Source organism: Pinus tabuliformis, chromosome 1_1, assembly GCF_031772625.1.
Source record: "Pinus tabuliformis cultivar Carrire ecotype Pingquan chromosome 1_1, CPIR1, whole genome shotgun sequence".
Taxonomy (NCBI): Eukaryota; Viridiplantae; Streptophyta; class Pinopsida; order Pinales; family Pinaceae; genus Pinus; species Pinus tabuliformis.
Window position 1 is genome coordinate 356,292,673 of NC_142297.1, and position 22,574 is coordinate 356,315,246.

Consider the following 22,574-nt stretch of genomic DNA (forward strand, 5'->3'; position numbering starts at 1 on the left):
AGGTCCAAAAGTGACAAGACTAATCCACATAATTCCAGAAAATACAAAGAGAAAAGAGAACTCCACTATAAAGTCCCTAAGGATACAACCAAACAAGAAACTTCCAAGGATTTTTGCTTTGGTTGATTAGTGCCGGACACCAAAATACCAAAAGTGAGGATAAGGACCTTCTAAAGATAGTTTTGGATAATTACGACCCAAGCCTACCATTAAAGGTATCAAAAAAACTTACACTAACCTCTAGACCATAGCCTTTGTTGGTGCAAGTACCTGAGCTTCACAAGGACACCCTCGAGAAGTACTATAAAAGTGATGCAACACTTGTCTCAAGTACCATGGGTATCCCCTTGCCCCCCCTGGTATTCACCTGTGTCATCCCTAGGATAGGTAGCTAAGGTCACAAGTTCGTAATCAGAAGCCAGGCGGAACAGTCGCGGGTGCGGGATCTAACAAGTAGGAGAGGGGGTATCTCTCTTTCCTTATCTTCACTCATCCTCATGCTTAAGTCATGTGTTAGAAGAAATTTCTTGGACAACTTAACGAGACTGGATTTGCACTCTTTAATCAACATTTTATGTTTCAGTTTACAATGACCTTGAATATTTTACTCTCCACACACCTATTCGAAGGACCTAAATTCCTTACACTAATTGATGTATCTATGACAAAGAAGAAAAGTCTAGTTCATTTTAGAAGAAGTGCTTGATTTTACTTATTTTTATTTATGTCACGGGTAGTGGAAGTGCAACTGATGGTGTTCTGACATGAAAGAAAACAATAGAAAACCTAGCTACATGAAAATGCAACTACTTTTCTTCAACAAAAAGTGATTTCTACAAGGTTCTACGAGGAAGTTAATAAAGTAAAAATTCCTTTTTTTCTATTTATTTTTCATTCACACATTCAACATCTATCGAAAGAGACTAAAATGCGTAAAATTAAAACTACCTTAATGCATACTAAAATTCCTAAATGCAAGATTCTATGAAATGATCTAAACAAACAAATGTATTGTTTCAAAGACCAAAAGCCAAAATTTGACCAACAAGGAAAAACAATATCCAAGAAAATATCTCCCAAGTGAAGAAAACTTCAACCTCAATCAAAGATTTGCACACTTGTTGAAAAGCCAAAAAGACCAAAATACCAAAATTTAAAGAAAAGAAAGGAAGAAAACCAAATGTTTTTTTCTCTTTTTATTTTTAAGGAACTATAACAAAATCCTTAAGAAGGAAAAAAAATCAATCAAATCAAGATCCAAATTAAGGAAAAAGACTCCAAAATTCACAAGGCATCAACTAGCACCAAGATGCAAAGACTAAAGTGAACCAAAATTTCAAAGACCTTTCTCAAATAATAAAAAAGAAACCAAGTGAGTCAGCTTCAAGGATGCAAAGAGAAGCAGTTAAAAGATTGGATTATAAGGAATTTAAGAATCAACTTCGTGTTCTAGAAGAATTGAATAATCAAACAGTTCACCAAAAACGTTTGCAACCCAAACATAGATTGCAAACACTTCAAAAAATTGCAAACCCTAGTTTGATAAAATATTTTTCCAAAAGAGAGAAAGGAATTGACACCAGCCAGACATAAGACCATTCCATACTACAAATGACCTCAAAAGAGAATACAAACCAGGCTACACCCCTAACTGAAGGAAAAATTTGAAAAAATTCAGAATTTCCTAAATCTATGCAACAATGTAATGGTATGTCCACATGTACGCACCACCTTTTTTTAATAAAATAGTGTATAAGTTGGTTTATTTGGAAGAAACCACGTGTGTAAACTTTTGTATATAAGAAAAAATGTGTATATGCAGAGAAATAGGGAAAAATAAAAAATGTAGATTTGGTCAAGAAGATCAGACTGATTTCCCTGGTTGCAAATGAGTCAACAATACTAGAAAAATCAAGAAAAAAGAAATAAAAGCCCAGATCAAGGAAGAAAAGCCCTTCTAGGATATAGGAAATTGTATTTCCTAGCTGAGTCACTAGTTTTGTTGGTAGAAAAAACTTCCCAAACGTAAGGGTTGACAACCTCAACAGATCGAAGGAAGATTATCACGAAGAAGCACACATTCAAGCAAGAAACTATGTAAACTACTAATGTTGGGTTTGAGAGGATTACTGATAGGTCATACATTTAATGTCAATCTCGTAGGGTCCAAACCCTCTACTTCCTCCAAAGTGATAAAACTTGTAGCACAGTTCAGGGAAGCATATACATAGCAAGTGATTCAAAGTGGTGCATAATAAACATGTTAGATCATCAATCATAAACATATAAATCATTATATATTACACATGAATCATAAATACCATGAGATCATAACATATGAGGAACATGAAAAATCTTCTTTATTGATATCAAGAAATAATAGTGGAAAGATACAACATGGTCTGACCACGGAACTAATGAAACATTCCTCTCGATCCATCCAAGCCAAGCCTCAAAGTGAGGATAAGGACCTTCTAAAGATAGTTTTGGATAATTATGACCCAAGCCTACCATTAAAGGTATCAAAAAAACTTACACTAACCTCTAGACCATAGCCTTTGTTGGTGCAAGTACCCGAGCTTCACAAGGACACCCTCGAGAATTACTATAAAAGTGATGCAACACTTGTCTCAAGTACCATGGGTATCCCATTGCCCCCCCCCTGGTATTCACCTGTGTCATCCCTAGGATAGGTAGCTAAGGTCACAAGTTCCTAATCAGAAGCAAGGCGGAAGAGTCGCGGGTGCGAGATCTAACAAGTAGGAGAGGGGGTATCTATCTTTCCTTATCTTCACTCATCCTCATGCTTAAGTCATGTGTTAGAAGAAATTTCTTGGACAACTTAACGAGATTGGATTTGCACTCTTTAATCAACATTTTATGTTTCAGTTTACAATGACCTTGAATATTTTACTCTCCACACACCTATTCGAAGGCCCTAAATTCCTTACACTAATTGATGTATCTATGACAAAGAAGAAAAGTCTAGTTCATTTTAGAAGAAGTGCTTGATTTTACTTATTTTTATTTAGGTCACGGGTAGTGGAAGTGCAAGTGATGGTGTTCTGACATGAAAGAAAACAATAGAAAACCTAGCTACATGAAAATGCAACTATTTTTCTTCAACAAAAAGTGATTTCTACAAGGTTCTATGAGGAAGTTAATAAAGTAAAATTCCTTTTTTTTCTATTTATTTTTCATTCACACATTCAACATCTATCGAAAGAGACTAAAATGCGTAAAATTAAAACTACCTTAATGCATACTAAAATTCCTAAATGCAAGATTCTATGAAATGATCTAAACAAACAAATGTATTGTTTCAAAGACCAAAAGCCAAAATTTGACCAACAAGGAAAAACAATATCCAAGAAAATATCTGCCAAGTGAAGAAAACTTCAACCTCAATCAAAGCACACTTGTTGAAAAGCCAAAAAGACCAAAATACCAAAATTTAAAGAAAAGAAAGGAAAAAAAACAAATGTTTTTTTCTCTTTTTATTTTTAAGGAATTATAACAAAAGCTTTAAGAAGGCAAAAAAATCAATCAAATCAAGATCCAAATTAAGGAAAAAGACTCCAAAATTCACAAGGCATCAGCTAGCACCAAGATGCTAAGACTAAAGTGAACCAAAATTTCAAAGACCTTTCTCAAATAATAAAAAAGAAACCAAGTGAGTCAACTTCAAGAATGCAAAGAGAAGCAGTTAAAAGATTGGATTATAAGGAATTTAAGAATCAACTTAGTGTTCCAGAAGAATTGAATAATCAAACACTTCACCAAAAAGGTTTGCAACCGAAACATAGATTGCAAACACTTCAAAAAATTGCAAACCCTAGTTTGATAAAATATTTTTCCAAAAGAGAGAAAGGAATTGACACCAGCCAAATATAAGACCATTCCATACTACAAATGACCTCAAAAGATAATACAAACCAGGCTACACCCCTAACTGAAGGCAAAATTTGAAAAAATTCAGAATTTCCCAAATCTATGCAACCATGTAATGGTATGTCCATATGTACGCACACCCTTTTTTTAATAAAATAGTGTATAAGTTGGTTTATTTGGAAGAAACCACGTGTGTAAACTTTTGTATATAAGAAAAAATGTGTATATGCAGAGAAATAGGGAAAAATAAAAAATGTAGATTTGGTCAAGAAGATCAGACTAATTTCCCTGGTTGCAAATGAGTCAACAATACTGGAAAAATCAAGAAAAAAGAAATAAAAGCCCAGATCAAGGAAGAAAAGCCCTTCAAGGATATAGGAAATTGTATTTCCTAGCTGAGTCACTAGTTTTGTTGGTAGAAAAAACTTCCCAAAGGTAAGGGTTGACAACCTCAATAGATCGAAGGAAGGTTATCAAGAAGAAGCACACATTCAAGCAAGAAAACTATGTAAACTACTAATGTTGGGTTTGAGAGGATTACTCATAGGTCATACATTTAATGTCAATCTCGTAGGGTCCAAACCCTCTACTTCCTCCAAAGTGATAAAACTTGTAGCATAGTTCAGGGAAGCATATACATAGCAAGTAATTCAAAGTGTGTGTATAATAAACATGTTAGATCATCAATCATAAACATATAAATCATTATATATTACACATGAATCATAAAAGCCATGAGATCATAACATATGAGGAACATGAAAAATCTTCTTTATTGATATCAAGAAATAATAGTGGAAAGATACAACATGGTTTGACCACGGAACTAATGAAACATTCCTCTCGATCCGTCCAACCCAAGCCTCAAAGTTCACCTATTAAGCATGTGCAAATGGATTCCATATAATCAAAGATGAGAAGCTATGCAAGGAACAAGGGTTTCCTATGACTAGGAGTGAAAGAGGCATAGGGAAAATCAGACTTGATCTAGGGGAAAAAAGGACCATAATTTTGATATCGTATCTCCTTATATGATTAGGAATTTTCTTGAGGTGTATACATACCACCAAAAATGAGTTGATTTAGTTAGTCCATGGGCTTCTGTAGGTGGGATTTCAATGAAAACAATAAACCCCACCTAGAAAAATGATATATTTTGCTTTTTTCATATTTTAAATTATGTATGTGGGTTTTTTTATTATGGTACCCATGTGTGTATGATTTTTTTAAAGGGAAGAGTCACGTATGGAATTGAAAGTTTTATTTTTTAATAAATGATCAGAGTCTAAATGGGAAAGGGATGCCCAAGGCCATATCATAGCATCAAAACTACAAAAGTGTTGAATGATGTTATAACAATATTCCACTCAAGTGAATGTGCCGAATTTAAATAATTGAAGAGAATTACATTTTCAATAGTAAGGAACACTGCCAAAAGCACTAGATAATGATCAAAGTCATTATAGAATGAAACCCATTGATGAGTTTAGAAGGCCTTCTGTTGGGCCTAAAAATTATCCTTAAAATACATCCACTTTCACAACATTCAACATCAACTTTCTCTCCATTCACACCTTTTCTCACCTCTATTCCACCACCATGTCATCACATTAGCTTCACTTTCATCATTATATGGGTTATCCTTGTGTTTCCAAAACATTATTAATTCTTAGTATTTTTATGTGAATCTGTGGTTAAACTTTAGAAAATCATATCCATATACTTACGCCTAACAATTAGAATGAGTTTTTTGACATGTGTAGGTACAAAGGAAGCTTCCAAAGCATCTTTATGTGGCACTCTATGTTCAAATTCGAATTTTAGGAGATCATGGACCTCATGGAGAAGATTATGGACCTCAGGGAGGAAATCATGGAAGATAGGGTTATGTGTCACCATTGGTTGATAAATATGTGGAACAAAGGTGGGAATAGTGGGTTTACATTTATGAGTTTGTTATCATAGCTGTCGTATAAATAGGATTGTAATCTCCTTCATTTGTAATCTTAATTTTTTGTAATCTTCATTTTGTAATCTTAATTATTTATAATTTTAGAACCTAGTCCTTCATTTGAGTATATTATAGGTTGGTAATGAGAAGTTAGATTTGGAGAATCATTGCAATGGTTGTAATTGCAATTTGCAGTTGATGATGAATAAAACAGAGCCTCTTTGATCCTCTACTTTTGACTTCTCTTTTGGTGTGCTTGTGAATCTTTGGAAGGATCCCCATTGCCTAACAAGTACACTTTTATTTTGGTAGACTTTTATTTTATGTTTGTTTGTGAATTTCATTATATTAAATTATTAGGTTCATATGTTTGAAATATTAACGAATGACCTTTTGTAAGAAAGTCTTAATGTTTCATTCAATGAATCTGATTTGTTATTTAAAGTTTGATTTCATTAGTTTAAGTTTTTGATTTATATGCTTGAGATATAAATGAATAGTCTCTTGTAAGAGAGCTTTAATATTTCATGCAATCAATCAAAATTAGGTTTTGTTGATTAAGATGATTAGAAATATTAATGAGCAGTCTCCTGTAAGGGAGCTTTAATATTTCTTACGCTTATCACAATGTCTTTTAATTTTTAGATTTCATTTTGTTAAATGACTAAATAGATGTTGGAGATCCCAATGAAAAACCTCCTGTAAGGGAGCTTTGACATTTCTTCACCTAGCTTAGTCTAGTTTGTCTCTATGTCGATATATATTGGATGATCCTCGAAGTTTACTTACCCAGATTGATAGTAAATGAAACTCTAATTTGCATCGCATTTTAGACCAAAAATTTTGGCGCCGCTGTCAGGGAGGATGATTTAGAGATATACTGAGGAAGTTATTTTATTGCAATTTCTTTTTATGGACAAACTTGTAAAACCTGGTGGTAGCACGATCTTCATAAATGAGTTCAAGTTTGAGCTTTTTGAATTTTTTTCATACTTAGTTTCAAATTCAATTTTTAAACCCCCCCATTTCTTACTAATCCATCTACAGATGAGAAACTTGAAGATGTTAAACAGGTACTTCTTGGAGAGCAAGAACAATAATGAAGACCGGTTTCAAAAGAACCTTGTGCCAACTCCAAGAATAAGACAGGTTACTCACATGTTTGCAAATCATAAGGTAAAAATTTTAAATCTTGATGTGAGCATTTTCGAATTTTTAGTCCATAGATGACTTCACTGGAAGCATTCTTTTACCTAGGAAATAAACAAATCTTTCAAGTTAAAGGTAGAATAATTATAAAAAACAAAATGAGATCTCATAAAGTTTTCCTTTAGTTTTGTTTTTGAATGATAATAATAATAATAATAATAACAATAATAATAATAATAATAAAAACATCCACATTTCTCATAAATAAATTTAGGTAAGAGTCACTTCATCCACGCTAACCTACAAAAAGAAAAAAAAATCAATAGGTTAGTATGCTCTCTTCCTACGCTTCGAATGATCAGGAAAATCAGAAAATCTCTTGTTTTATTTTCAAAATTAAATAAAAATCTCTTGCTAGGAATTTGCACAAATCATTAAAACTACAAGCATTATAAAAAATCGAAATAATTTTTTGAGAAATTCTTTACTTTTGATTTCAAATTTAAAAATTAAATCTGTGGTTTCATGAATTGATAATTTTGTTAAAACTTCTTTGCATATGTGTTGGGACCATTTCTTCAAACAAGCCAAATCTGCATATAAAAAATTCAATATCTAAATATGGTTGGCCCCGTCATTATTGAAATCAGTCTCGTTAAAACTCTCTCGAAAGGATTCTGGTGTGGGAAAAAATTGTCATCGTTTAACCTCGTTGTTTACGTAGATAACACACCCTTCTAACACTCTAGACCATTCTTCATTTTTTAAATTAACAAATATTTCAAATAATAATAATAATAATAATAATAATAAGATATACTTCAATAATGAAAAAAATAACAATAAAAGAAAAACCTCAAAACAAAAACATAATATATTAAAAGAAAAACATAAACAATGCATTAAAAATACAAATTAAAAAAAGAAAAAGAAAAAAGAAAAAAAATCAAATAGAAAAATGAATGTAAATGTAAATGAACAAACCCATCAAGTCTATATACATAAATAAGAAAAATAAGAGAGAAATAAAACAAACCAAAATCACTTAGGGTCGGATGCCATATTGTCGAGAGCCATTTAAATAAACATAATGTACTTTGCATTTAAAATGAGGGTCACAGGTTTGAATGAATAGGGTATGCGATGCAAAAGAAATACACAATTTTTGAAACATGAATCGGCTTCCAAACTCCAACCTACGAATAAATTTTTTTGTCATTAATATTCAGTGGATCTCAATCTCGATCTGTGCATTGCATAGTAATCCAAACTTTTATTTAGATACAAAAATAATGGTTTCCGTGCTAAGTTTGGAAAGAAATGAAGTAAAATGAAATTTTAACAAGTCAATCTGTTGGGCGATTACTTAATTTTCGAATCAAAATATGACAAGAATCTCCAAATGGAATATCAAAATTAATGCGTGGGGAAAAACAATTGACTGATTCATTTTTTTGGGCGAATAGGATGAGGTTGAAGAAAAGACTTTGTGTGCATGTAACGTGTGCGTTTCAATGGTTGGGTCATGCATTTTATTAAGCAGAAATCATGGCTTCGATTCCAACAACCATCCCAACCTGTTCTAGCTCGACTCTTTCACATAGTTCTTTCCTCGATGCCCGACTACTGTAACGTCTAAAATACAGGAGGAACTTGATAAAACAGGCCCTCAATTACTGCATCTCTATAAAATATTATATGCTCCAGCCTGTGTCCTATGTTCCTTTTGAAGGAAATCACCAATTCCTTTATCATGCCTCCAGTTCTAGACATTAGCACAGGATACTACCAGAATTTGTAAAGATCCTAAATGAATTCCTCACAATGTGCCTGAGCAGAAACTAAGCCTGGATATTTAGTAACTTCATGAAAATCTTGAGACGCTACAACAACAACTATTGATGGCCTGGAATCCTCTCCAGGGTGTGAAAGCCTCTCTATTGAGTTTAGAACTCAGATTGGGATCAGGATTGATTTTGATGGTGGTGCCCTACAACAATGAAGTATTGAGTTGTGAGCGACTGTGCCCGGGGATTCAATCGCTGAATTCTTACCTGAGGTTTTGATTTTGGAAGGTATCCTCAGTGTTCTACTCAGGAAGCCCTAAATGATGAGGAAGAGCTTTTACATGAGCTATTTGGGCAACCTGAACGAGTTGGGTGCCATCGATCCAGCCATGTAAGGAATCATTGGAGACGACATGCAAGAAGAATCAGAGCAACAATTCTAGACTCGAATCCTAACCCTATCTTTCTCTCAAGAAGAAGTGAGTCTTCGGTTTCTCTTCTTTTCGTCTTCAACACTGTTCACTCAAATAACAACGGGATGGGTACTGTAGTAGAAGAGCCTAACATTGATAGCAATGCTACTGATAACTCCAATTCTGAGACACCAGGAAACCCACAAGTAGAATTTGAACAGGCCCCATAATAATAATGATAATATTTATGTTAATAGTTCATATGATGTACAAGAAGGCGATGAAAGAAGCAACAATGTTTTGAATTTCAAATGCAATATCTACTTGGAGATGGCCAAGGAGCCTATGGTCACCTTGGTCATTTGTGCAGTTGGGTTTGTTTAGATCGCTTGATTCCATCGCTAAAGAATGCACCACCGCATTCTCCACTTATATTGCTCGAAATATCTCTAATTACTTTTTCAATATATTTCAGATTTTGATTGTCAAAAAAAAGATGGATCACTTCTTGTTAAATTGAGTGGTAAATACTTACCCGTGTTGGACTTACCAAATTGTGGCTTAGATGATTTTTCAATGGAGAACATCTTTCCATATTATTTGTTTACCAAAGAAGCTACAACAACCATGGCTAGCCAGCAGCCACATATGTGAGGAGAGGATTGGGCAGGCAATAATTTAAGCTGTGCATAAGGATCTCAAAACACTTCTCTCTTTAATGCATGAGGTTGTCAGTATAAACTCAATATTTGGTAAAATCTCTCTTAAAATAACTAATAAAAATAGTAGGATCCTTTCAGTTGTGAAGTGTGGGATATGTCGAATTAGTTTTGAATGGAATGGAACGTTTTCTTAAAAAAAATGCACAATTTGCAGAATAGTTTTGTAAATGAAAATCATGCCATATGATCAGAACAATTTTGTAATCTGCCATGGAACTGTAAACATTCTACCGAGGTAAGTGATATGCATTTTAAATATTTTTCCTAGAATAACAAGGGCTCTCAAACCAAGATTTTTTTCCAGACATTTTGAAGGATAGTCATTGCATGAATTAAAAACTGTTTTTTTTCAACATGCAGGTTCCCAAATAAGGTTCCAAATAACCCCACATATCTCCATATCAATTACAAATTTGCGTAAAACATTTTTAGGTTTTATAACTTCCCCTATTTTGAGAAAAAACCCAAATTTTATTTTTTAGAAATTCGTCTTTATTTGGCTAGAAATCAAGTTTTAAAGTGACGTCTCAAAATTGCTATGTGAAATGCTATGATGAAAAACGTTTTCCATCTTGAACAAGTGCAAAACACTCTTGGAGGCTTGACATCATCACAGTGGTGACTAAGACTACAAAATTCTCCTCACAGACATATGAATAGGATAGAAACTTTAAGGTTCTACTTTTAGTGCAAACTAGGATCTCAAATCTTCTTTTTTTTACAAGATTATCTGTGTTCTCATACCTCTGGATAAGTGTTGTACCTACACCTTTTACCACCATTGCTTGTATTCTATATATTCAGTGTAGATTAAGTTAGAAATTTGTTTCATTAAGGTATAAAGGTTGTGACAATAAAAACCTATGGAAAGTATGGAAAGTCTTGTTATCTTATGAGTTGGGAATTCCACTTTGGAAGACCTTTTCCTCCTTCACAAAACATTCCACTGACTATGTTCACTAGGACTCTACTGGAATGATTTATTTGTGTTGTTTCTGTAGAGATCTTTCAAGCAAATCAGTGAAAGGAGTTATTCCACCATCCATTGGTGAATTTGGCATGCTGATATTCTTGACACCACAAATCTACAATGCCAAGCTTTTACATGCACATTGCATGAGTCGTCGAACACAGACAAGAAGTTGAATTAATTATTATGGTTATTGTTTTTATTAAAAATAGACTATATTAACATCATGAATTAGACAAACATTATGCTTTTGATATTCCATAATCTGTTTCATTTCAGTGTACAATTTTTGCGTAAGAATTAGGAAGGGAATGACCATCTCTTCTTGAACAAACTTATGTTCTTTATGCCAAGTTTTTTTAATGGGTTTCGAATGATCAACTGATCATTAAGGAGATTAAATTGTGACTACAATTAGTCTTCAAAAGACTATTTTCATGAGAAATTCAAAAATAAAGACCATGATCATAAGAACGACATTTCCAGAAAATTACAAGTTCTTTTAACTTCCTATAAGGGTTTAATGGTTTGATATGTTGCATGACCGATAAGAAAATTCAAAGACTTGGGGGTTTTTCCTAAATGTACAAGGAAGGTGAAATACCTATCCACACTTGAATTCGACGTCTACAGATGGCTGGTCAACGTTGGTCAAACCCAACTTTAGCAAAAATTCCCGAATTAATGAGCAGATTTGCTATTTTTGAGATTTTGCATGCCAAAATTCACTTTTCCCAACAAGAGTCATTAGCTACATACACTTCAAAAGGAAGGGCACTACAAAAGGGACTATAAATCTAAATCGCATGAGAAAGGAAAGGGATTTGATGATGCTCCTTCTGCAAAGGTGAAAACCACCTCAAATGAAAGTGGGGATGTATATTTGGCTTCTTATTGAAGTATACATGTATATTAAGAAGCATGCTTGATTGAATCAAGTGCATCCTTTCACTTCACTCCCCATAGAGAGTGGTTCTGTGAGTATGAGAAATATGATGGTGGTGATGTATTTTTAGTGGATGATAGGAAGGCTAGAACTATTGGTCGGGGAAAAGTCAAGTTGAAGTTGCAAGTTGGAAGCATTATAACACTTACAACTTCAGCTTGACTTTTAGAGAGGTGAAATATGTTATTAAACATGAAGTCCTATTTTTTTCATATTCCTGCATTAGCCATAAATCTAATTTTTGTAAGCAAGATGCATGATGGAGGTGTAAAAACAATGTTCAAGAAAGATACCTGCAAGATGGTTTGGGGAGCACTGGTATTTATGTGGGGAGTTCGGAATGGAACTCTTTAAAAGCTGCAAGGTAGCACTTTTATTGAAGGGTTCAACAATTTTGTGGTTCCTGAAGGTGGAGCAGAAAATCTTTTGGTCTCTGGAGAAAAGACCATGTTATGGCATCAAATGCTTGGACATATTAGAGAGAAGGTCCTTGAAATACTTCATGGTAAAGGTATGTTTAATAGCTCTCTCGATTTTGATTTATGTGAAAATTGTGTATATGGGAAGAAGAATGGGGTGAGTGTCCCCTCTAGTGTTAATAGGGAAAAACATATATTAGAGCTTGTGCACAGTGATGTGTTTGGACCTGTGTCAGTTCCATCACTGGGTAAGTGTGTGTATTATGTATCATTTATAAATGAATTCTCAAGGAATACATGGATATATTTCCTTAAGAAGAAATATGAAGTTTTGGACAGGTTTAAAAAATTTAAGGCTTTGGTGGAAAACTAGACAGAGAAGAATATAAAGGTGCTGAAGACAGATAACGGTGGAGAGTTTTTCAAGAAGGAATTGGAAGAGTTCTGTAAGAAGTGTGGTATAGCTTGGCAGAAGACTACTCCATACACACTTGAGTGAGATGGAGTTGCATAAAGAATGAACAAGATTTTGATGGGAAGGGCAAGAAGCATGCTTAGTGGTGTTGGGTTAGGACAGGAATTCTGAGCAGAGGCGGTCGAGACTACCCGTTACCTGGTCAACATATCACCTTCATTAGCGTTGGAGGATAAGAATCCACAAGAGGTATGGACTGGTAAGAAACCTTATACTTCACATCTGATGGTATTTGGATGAGATGAATATGTACATGTTCCAAAGGATAAAAGAACCAAGTTGGATAGTAAATCTATCAAGCACATCTTTATTGGGTATAAGGATGGTTTAAAAGGTTATAAGCTTTGGAAGCCAGTAACAAGGAAGGTTGTGTAAAACAAAGATGTGGTTTTTAGAGAGGTGAAATATGTTATTAAACATGAAGTCCTACCAAAGAAAACTAAGAAGATAGATTTTGGGCTAAAGGAGGAAGAATCAGACTCTAGAGTAGAAGAGGAATCAGAAGATGAAGAGCCACAAACTCCATTTGTGAGAAGATTAGTTCATGAAAGAAGGAAGCCAGACAGTTTTAGTCCATTTTCTTTATGTTCAATTTTTTCTTTATCTATTACTCATTATGATCCTAGAACTGTGAAGGAAGCAGTAGCTTCAAATGATGGAAAACTCTGGAAAGAGGTCATGGTTTGATGAAATGGCATATTTGCACAAAAATGAGGCTTGGGATATGGTGTAGCTGCTAGCTAGAAGGAAACCTATTAGAAGAAAATGGGAGTTCAAGAAGAGCATGAGTGCAGAAGGAAAGGTGGAGAAATACAAAGCTCGGTTGGTAGCAAAAGGTTATTCCCAGGTGCCGAGAGATGATTTTGGTGATATTTTTTCTCCTGTTGCCAAGGTAGCTTCTATTAGATTACTTTTATTGGTTTCTGCTGCTTTTGATTTTCAGGTAGAACAAATGGATGCGAAGACAACATTTCTTCATGGGGATCTGGAAGAATAGGTCGACATGGAGCAACATGAATGATTTCCGGTGAAGGGTAAGAAACAATTGGTACATAAGTTAAAAAAGTCTGTATGGATTAAAACAATCACCTAGGATGTGGTATCATAAATTTGATACATTTATACGGGGACATGGCTTCACCAGAAGCAAAGCAGATCATTGTGTGTATTTTAAATTAATTTGTGACCGTGTTATTTATCTAGTCTTGTATGTGGATGATATGTTTCTAGTTGGAAATGACAAAGAAATTATTGACGATTTGAAGACCGAATTGTCCTCCAAATTCGATGTGAAAGATATTGGTGCTGTAAAATATATTTTGGGCATGGAAATTAAACAAGATTGGGAAAAGAGGAATCTCTCATTAAACCAGAGGAAGTATGTCGAGACAATACTACAGAGATTTAATATACATGATAGTAAAGCAGTGAAGGTTCCAATGCCTGTAGGTGTAAGGTTATCTGATGAACAGTATCCCAAGATATAAGAAGAGGAAGAGGACATGTCCCGTGTTCCATATGCAAGTGAAGTTTGTTGGCATTATGATAGAAGTGTTGTCCTTGATGGAAACTCACATAGATGATAGATCATAGTGCAGCAGGACATTAGCAAAGAATTGATGATCAGAATACTCAGAATGGTAGAAAATGAGATATCCACAGGTTCCTGTTCACAAAGTTGCGGTCATCTCCAAGTTCCACAGGTGCGTCGTTTAAAGAGTGCAGACATGTTCGTAGGTGTTCCGAAAAAAAGGTGCAAACCTAAAATACATGGACTTTCATGTAGAGAAAAACGCGCACGTGGGAAATCGTATGTTTGGTCCATGGTATTTGTCCGACATTTTTGATCCTATCGTTTTGGTCTGTGGTTTTTGCTTCTAAAGTATTGAACCTAGTTTTTGGGTCCCTAGTATTGGATTCCTATGGTTTTGAACCATGGTTTGTGTAAGGCCTTATCTATAAAAAGGAAAGGAGATCATTTGGCTATAACTAATGTGTTGAATATCTTGAGAGGAGCAAGATCTGAAATATTGGTTACCAGTTGGTGAGCTGCATCTGAATCAAGGAGAAAGCTAAACATTACAAGGTGAATCTACTGAGGGGTTGAGATCTCCTTGGCGCATGATCAGATCTGTAAATATGATAGTCTGGGGTATAATTGAAGACTGATAAATTTCTATACCCTCAGGTCTGTAGGCTAGACAAGGCGCAGGTGCGCAGATCCGCCGGCTAGACACGGCGCAGGTGCCAAGATCTACAGGATAGACATAGAGCAGGTGCATATATCTGCATCTTAGACACAGTGCAGGTGCAGATGCCCGCATTCTGGACACGGCGGAGGTGCGAATGCCTGCAGGTTTCGGTTGGTGAAGTTGCAGACTTTTCTTGAAACATGTTTTAGCTGTTTTATCTATTACTGCAGTATTCAGGGTTCTGAATTGATGTCTGGTTGTTGTATGCTGAGAAGTTATTGATTCAGTATTTGTACAAGGAAGTTGGTTGATTACAGATCTATTTGATGTTTGATTGATATTCATGGATCCATTCTGAAAGAGTATACATTATAAGATATGATATTTGAAGTTGTAGTTGGATCTGGTTATTGTTGCAAAGTTCTGTTGACTACAGGGTTTTAGTATTTCAGTATTGAGTGATCCAGAGATTAATAATGCAAGTATAGTTGATATGTGTATTGTAGTAATGATTAATTTTGTGCTTCAATGATATTGATGGGTCCAGTATGAAAATTGGATGAAATGTGGCCTTCAGATTATGTGTTGTGCTTCAGGAGTATCCAGTTTGAAAATGTATGAAACATGGTACTCGAAGGAGAGAAGATTGTAGGTTGGTTCCTATGTACTAACATCTTAGCTAATACAAAAGCTAAGGGGGTGGTAGCTCCCTTCCAGTAGCAGTTGGAAAACTTTGGAGCATGTCAGCAGGTAGCAGCCTGCATACTAGTAAATGGATCGGCTAGTACAAGAACTATGGGGGTTGTAGCTCCCTTCAAGAGAAGCTGAAGAATGAAAGAAGGTTGTAGCCTTCTGTAGGTAGAACCCTGCGTACTGGTATAAGACTGCACTAGTACAGAATCATTGTAAAAGAAGTTTCTTATTAAAAGGAAGATTGAGACCAATTGCAGTAGGTGGTTTTCACCCACATTGGGTTTCCACCTTACATCATGGTGTTCATGTGTGCTTCTTGTGTGTGATGATCTGTTCTGTTTTACTGCTCCTGTTTACTATTCTTATGGTTAATAATGTTCTGATGCACTCATTAAGGATCAACTAACTGAATCATAATTTTATTGGATATACGCTTGTTGCCTTAACTGAAGTAGAGTATATGAATCTTAATATGGAAATGAAAAAGTTTTATTGATGTGATAATACTGATTCATCCCCCCCTCTCAGTATTATTTCCAACAATTGGTATCAGATCAGGTCCTTTGGTAGAAGCTTGATCGCTTGAAGGAGATCCGTAGAACAATGGGAAAGAAGCTTAAGAAGAAAGCACCTAAGAAAAAGAAGACATCTCAGAAGAACTATGATAGTGGGAGAATCGATTGGGGAATATGTGGAAGAAGCACTTCAGATTCAGAATCACTTCAGAATGAAGATGAACAAGCAAAAGAACTATTAGGTATGAAGTTGTTATCCTATGGTGATACACTTATCTATCCATTAGAAGAAGATGAAAGTGATAGTGAAACAACTGAATTTGCTCTTATGGGTGAGAAAGAAAGATATCAAATAGAGGCAGAATTTAAAAGGCTTACAGACAAAATTAGAGATCAACAAGATCTGTTGAACAAAAGGGAATTTGCCTTCAAAGAAGAAGCTACCAAACTAAAAGCTCAACTAGAGGAAGGAAACAAACTAAGGAAGTTATTCGAGGACATGGAAGATCAATGTCAAAAGCCGCAGGATGAGGTGAAATCATTAAGAAATGAAGTCAATGAAAGGATCACAACTATCAAGAAACTTAGAGATAGATCTAGCTACTATGAAAGTCTTGAAGCTACAATCCTCTCACTAAAAGAAGATCTTGAAGGATCAAAGAAGCAGAATAAAGAACTACTCCAAGCTCTTGAAAAATAAGACAACGAAGTTCTTGAACTAAGACATCAGTTGGAAGAAGGAAGGAAAGCTGAAGAAGACATGAAGAAGCACTATCGTGAAAAGAAAGAGTAACTCCAGGTTGAGGTAAATATTCTAAATGATAAATTAGAAGAAAAGGATAAGCTCTTACGATTTCAAGATAGTAATAAGATTTTGGATGATATTCATAGTATTCAAAGGTCTCCTGCTATCAAAACTGGTCTTGGTTTTCATAAATCTATTGAAGGTGAATCTAGTTCAGAAAAGAAAATAAGAAACTCTAATGCAAAATCTGAAATGCTCAACAAGGAGATGAGAGGTCAACCCCATCAACAAGCAAGGAAAGAAAATCTTCAAAGAAAATATTTTACTCCTCCGATGAATAATGTTGAATGTTATGTATGTCATAATCTTGGACATGTTGCAGCTAGATGCAGAAGAAGAATGGTTCAAGACCATCACACAGAAAGATCATCACGTTCCAGGTACTTTAAGGGATATTGTTTTTCTTGCAATATGTTTGGTCACAAAGCTGTTGACTGCTACAGAAGGAATATGAAACATATGAGATGTTATGCATGTAACAAGCTTGGACATATAGCAAAGGAATGCAGGAACAAGGTACGAGCTCCACACCAAAAGGAGAAAACATCATCACTCTTAAAGATATGGAAGAAGAAGGAAGAACAGTCAGAGAGATGTGGCACAACACCATATATAGACATAACAGACTCAGGGGGAGCTGAAAGTGTAAAACTTCAGTGTCCTAAATCTCATACGCAAGTTTCATAAAGGGAAGTCACGTATATAAGCGAGTTAGACACTGCACAGTCGCGTATATGTCAATCTGAGGAAAAGCAGTGGGACAGGCTCAGGAAAAGGGTCTGATATGATTCAGTTCATTACTGCTCTGTTTGATAATGGGTACAATCTGCTGATGATGTGTGGAAATGTCTTGATACTTGTTTAGAAGTGTTTTGATCCTAACTTGTTGATGATGATGCCTTGATACTTCTTGCTGATATATGCATGATCAGATCTGACTGTAAACAAGATGGCACAGGTTCAGGGGGAGTATATACTTTTAAATGCATTGTTGGCATTATGTAGTCCTTGGTGATGATGCTTTTATGGCTAAATGATATATCTTGTTATGATATGGTTATGAGTTGTCCATGACAAAATCTCATATGATTCTTGGGGTTACAGATCAGATTTGTGGTTGATTCTTTGATGATGCATATATGGTGTTTACATGATGATCTTCATAAGGATAAAGAAAAGTACAAAGCTTGAATACACATCTTCATTTCTTGATGATGAGTCACTCATATGCTGCTATCATCACATGCATAAAGATCATATAATACAGTTATGATGCAGGATTTCTATAGTTCTTGGCGCTCATATGGATGAGGATTGTTGCTATTAAGAAGTCTTGACAAATGATCTTGAGCTCAAGATACATAGTGCTGGATACATGAATGATTACTCAAAATTGCATGGTTGGAAACAAGATGATGATGAGTTCTTACCTATATGATGATAGATTGATACTTACATATGTTGATTGATGCAGATATTCCCAAAGTGATGATACTTGGATCATGCAGATCTTAATGTTGATGAGACGGCCATGGTGTTTTTCACATATGATTTGGTTGCTGATCTAGATGTTGTTGACAAACGCTTATGGAGAAAATCATACATTATGTATGATAGTTGCTGATGACTATCATGATCTTATTTAGATGTCTGGCCTCTGTTATAAATGTCATATCAATACTCATGATGTAATAGTTTGTCTCTATCTGTTATAGTCATTTGTTCATATGATGTAATTTGTACCCCCCATGCATGGGAAGAATGATGTAATGTATAAACATTTGGTATCTGGTGTATCCCCACTTGGTGGGGTGGATGATTCAATATTGATATATCCCCACTTGGTTGGGAGATGGATGTATGTATGAGTCTTTGGTGATAGGAAGGTCACTTATGATGTATGGAGTCATGTTCTTTCTTATAGAACATCCTTTTGCAGACTTTGCTTACAGTCAGGGGGAGCATGAACAACACTCTTCAGCAGAACAAGAGATTTCAGCATGTACTCAGAAGGAGCATGGACAGATTGGTCCACCTTGGCATATACAAAGGGGGAGCTCATTCAGAGGTTTCAGCAGGTACTCAGGGGGAGTATGGTCAGCAGAATGTTTACCAAGGAAAGAGAATATTTTGTTCTGCCCTTTGCCCTTGATGTCAAAGGGGGAGAGTGATTTGGTGTTGTTGCCATCAAGTCCAAAGGGGGAGATTGTTGGCATTATGATGCATTTGTTGTACTTCATGGAAACCCACTCGTAGAAGAACAACTCACTTATACATAACTAGATGAATCTATAGAAGAGATATCAGATGTGACGGAATACAAGTGATGCAGGACAGATAAAAGGAGTCAGATAACAAGGGCAAGTTAGCTTTGCCATCAAGTCCAAAGGGGGAGATTATTAGCATTATGATAGAGGTGTTGTCCTTGATGGAAACTCACACAGATGATAGATCATAGTGCAACAGGACATTAGCAAAGAATTGATGATCAGAATACTCAGAATGGTAGAAAATGAGATATCCGTAGGTTCTTGTTCACAAAGCTACAGTCATTGGCAGGTTCCGCAGGTGCACCATTTAAAGAGTGTGGAGATGTTCACATGTGTTCCGAACAAAAGGTGCGAACCTAAAATACACAGATTTTCATGCAGAGAAAAACGTGCACGTGGGAAATCGTATGTTTGGTCCATGGTATTTCTCCAACGTTTTTGATCCTACGGTTTTGGTCCGTGGCTCTTGCTTCTAAAGTATTGAACCTAATTTTTGGGTCCCTAGTATTGGATTCCTATGGTTTTGAATGATGGTTTGTGTAAGGCCTTGTCTATAAAAAGGAAAGGAGATCATTTGGCTGTAACTAATGTGTTGAATATCTTGAGAGGAGCAAGATCTGAAATATTGGTGACCGGTTGGTGTGCTACATCTGAATCAAGGAGAAACCAGAGCATTACAAGGAGAATCTATTGAGGGGTCGAGATCTCCTTGGTGCATGATCAGATCTGTAAATCTGATAGTCTGGGGTATAATTGAAGAGTGATAAATTGCTATACCCGCAGGTCCACAGGCTAGACAAGGCGCAGGTGCACAGATCCGTCGGCTAGACACGGTGTAGGTGCGCAGATTTGCAGGATAGACATAGAGCAGGTGCACAGATCCGCATGTTAGACACAGTGCAGGTGCGGATGCCCGCATTCTAGACACGGCGGAGGTGCGGATGCCCGCAGGTTTCTGTTGGTGAAGTTGCAGACTTTTCTTGAAACATGTTTTAGTTGTTTTATCTATTACTGCAGTATTCAGGGTTCTGAATTGATGTCTGGTTGTTGTATGCTGAGAAGTTATTGATTCAGTATTTGTACAAGGAAGTTGGTTGATTACATATCTATTTGATGTTTGATTGATATTCATGGATCCAGTCTGAAAGCGTATACATTATAAGATATGATATTTGAAGTTGTAGTTGGATCTGGTTATTGTTGCAGAGTTCTGTTGACTGTGTTGTTGACAGGGTTTTAGTATTTCAGTATTGAGTGATTCAGAGATTGATAATGCAAGTATAGTTGATATGTGTATTGCAGTGATGATTAATTTTGTGCTTCAATGATATTGATGGGTCCAGTATGAAAATTGGATGAAACGTGGCCTTCAGATTATGTGTTGTGCTTCAGGAGTATCCAGTCTAAAAATGTATGAAAAGTGGTAGCTGGAGGAGAGAAGATTGTAGGCTGGTGCCTACGTACTAGTATCTTAGCTAATATAAAAGCTAAGGGGGTGGTAGCTCCCTTCCAGTGGCAGTTGGAAAACTTTGGAGCATGTCAGCAGGTAGTAGCGTGTGTACTAGTAAATGGATCAGCTAGTATAAGAACTATGGGGGTTGTAGCTCCCTTCAAGAGAAGTTGAAGAACGAAAGAAGTGTTAGGCTCATATACTACTAGTGTAACCCCTTATTGTTTTTAGTATAACCCACTTATTATATTGATGTACCCATGTAGTGCCCATATTGTTACTATTGTGCCCCATAGAAACCCATTATTATTATTATTGTGCGCTTACATTATTATTGTTATGTCGGCTCTGATTATGTTATGACACCTTAGACTCCTATATATAGAAAGGAGGTCTTTTCATTTGTATCATCCAAGAATTGTTCATTTATGTAACGTAAAGGAGGTTTTCCCCTCAAAGAGGCTAAATTCTAAGGCGTTGATCTATCTTTTCTATCTTTTCTTGAGCTGGTTTCATAACAAGAAGGTTGTAGCCTTCTCTAGGTAGAACCCTACGTACTGGTATAAGACTGCACCAGTACAAAATCATTGTAAAAGAAGTTTCTTATTAAAAGGAAGATTGAGACGACTTGCAGCAGGTGGTTTTCACCCACATTGGGTTTCCACCTTATGTCATGGTGTTCATGTGTGCTTCTTGTGTGTGATGATCTATTATGTTTTACTGATCCTGTTTATTGTTCTTATGCTTAATAATGTTCCGATGCACTCATTAAGGATCAACTAAATGAATCATAAGTTTACTGGATATACACTTGTTGCCTTAACTGAAGTAGAGTATATGAATCTTAATATGGAAATGAAAAAGTTTTATTGATGTGATAATATTGATTCACCCCCCCCCCCCTCAGTATTATTTCCAACAAAGTTGGTAGCCTGATGTATGCAATGGTCTATACTAGACCACACATTGTGCATGCAATGGGAGTATTGAGCAGGTTTATGTCAAAAATAGGGGAGGAGCATTAGACAACAGTGAAGTGGGTTTTCAGGTATTTACATGGGACTAGTGATTATGGTTTGTGCTACCAAGGAAGAACAGGATTGGACATAGTTTAGGACATCCATGGCTTTGTTGATGCAGATTGAGCTGGAGATCTAGATCAGAGAATATCTACAAGTGGGTATGCGTTTAACCTATTTGGAGGTGTAGTTAGTTGGATGAGTAAGAGACAATATGTAGTGGCACTTTCAACTATAGAGGAAGACAAGAAAGGAAGCAGTTTGGTTGCAGACATTTCGTTTAGGTATGGGGTTAGTACATTGTGCTATAAGGATAATTTGTTACAACCAAAGTTCAATCTTCTTGGAAAAGAAACTGGCTTATCATTCAAGGACAAATAACATTTATGTTCATTATCACTTTGTGATTGATATGGTTGAGGACAAAAAGGTGTTGCTAGTAAAGGTGGACACTTTAAAGAATACCACAGATGGATTGAAAATGTATGTGAGCACTGAGAAGTTCCCTTGGTGTAGAGAAATAATCGGTGTTATAGGGCTGGATGAATGACTAAGCTCTCATGTGGAAAGAAAACAACAAGTGGGATAATGTTGGGTTGTGTTATATTCTTTCCCTGACTAGCCCACATGTAGGGGGGGTTACAGGGGGGGCGATACCCCCCCCCGCTATGTTGCAACGAGTGTTATTGGTGGGTATGCAGGGGGGAGGTAGACCCCCTACACAAGGTCTAGGGAAGCACCCTTGGAAATCTGTTTTGGACCCTATATTAGGTGGGTAGATCTAACTATGGTTTTGTGCATGGATTTTGCAATGGTTTTGGGCATAACTGCTTTTTTTTTATGATATTTTGTAGATCCGGTCAAGGGAACTACGTTATGTTCTAATCCAAGGTTAATGGATGATTCA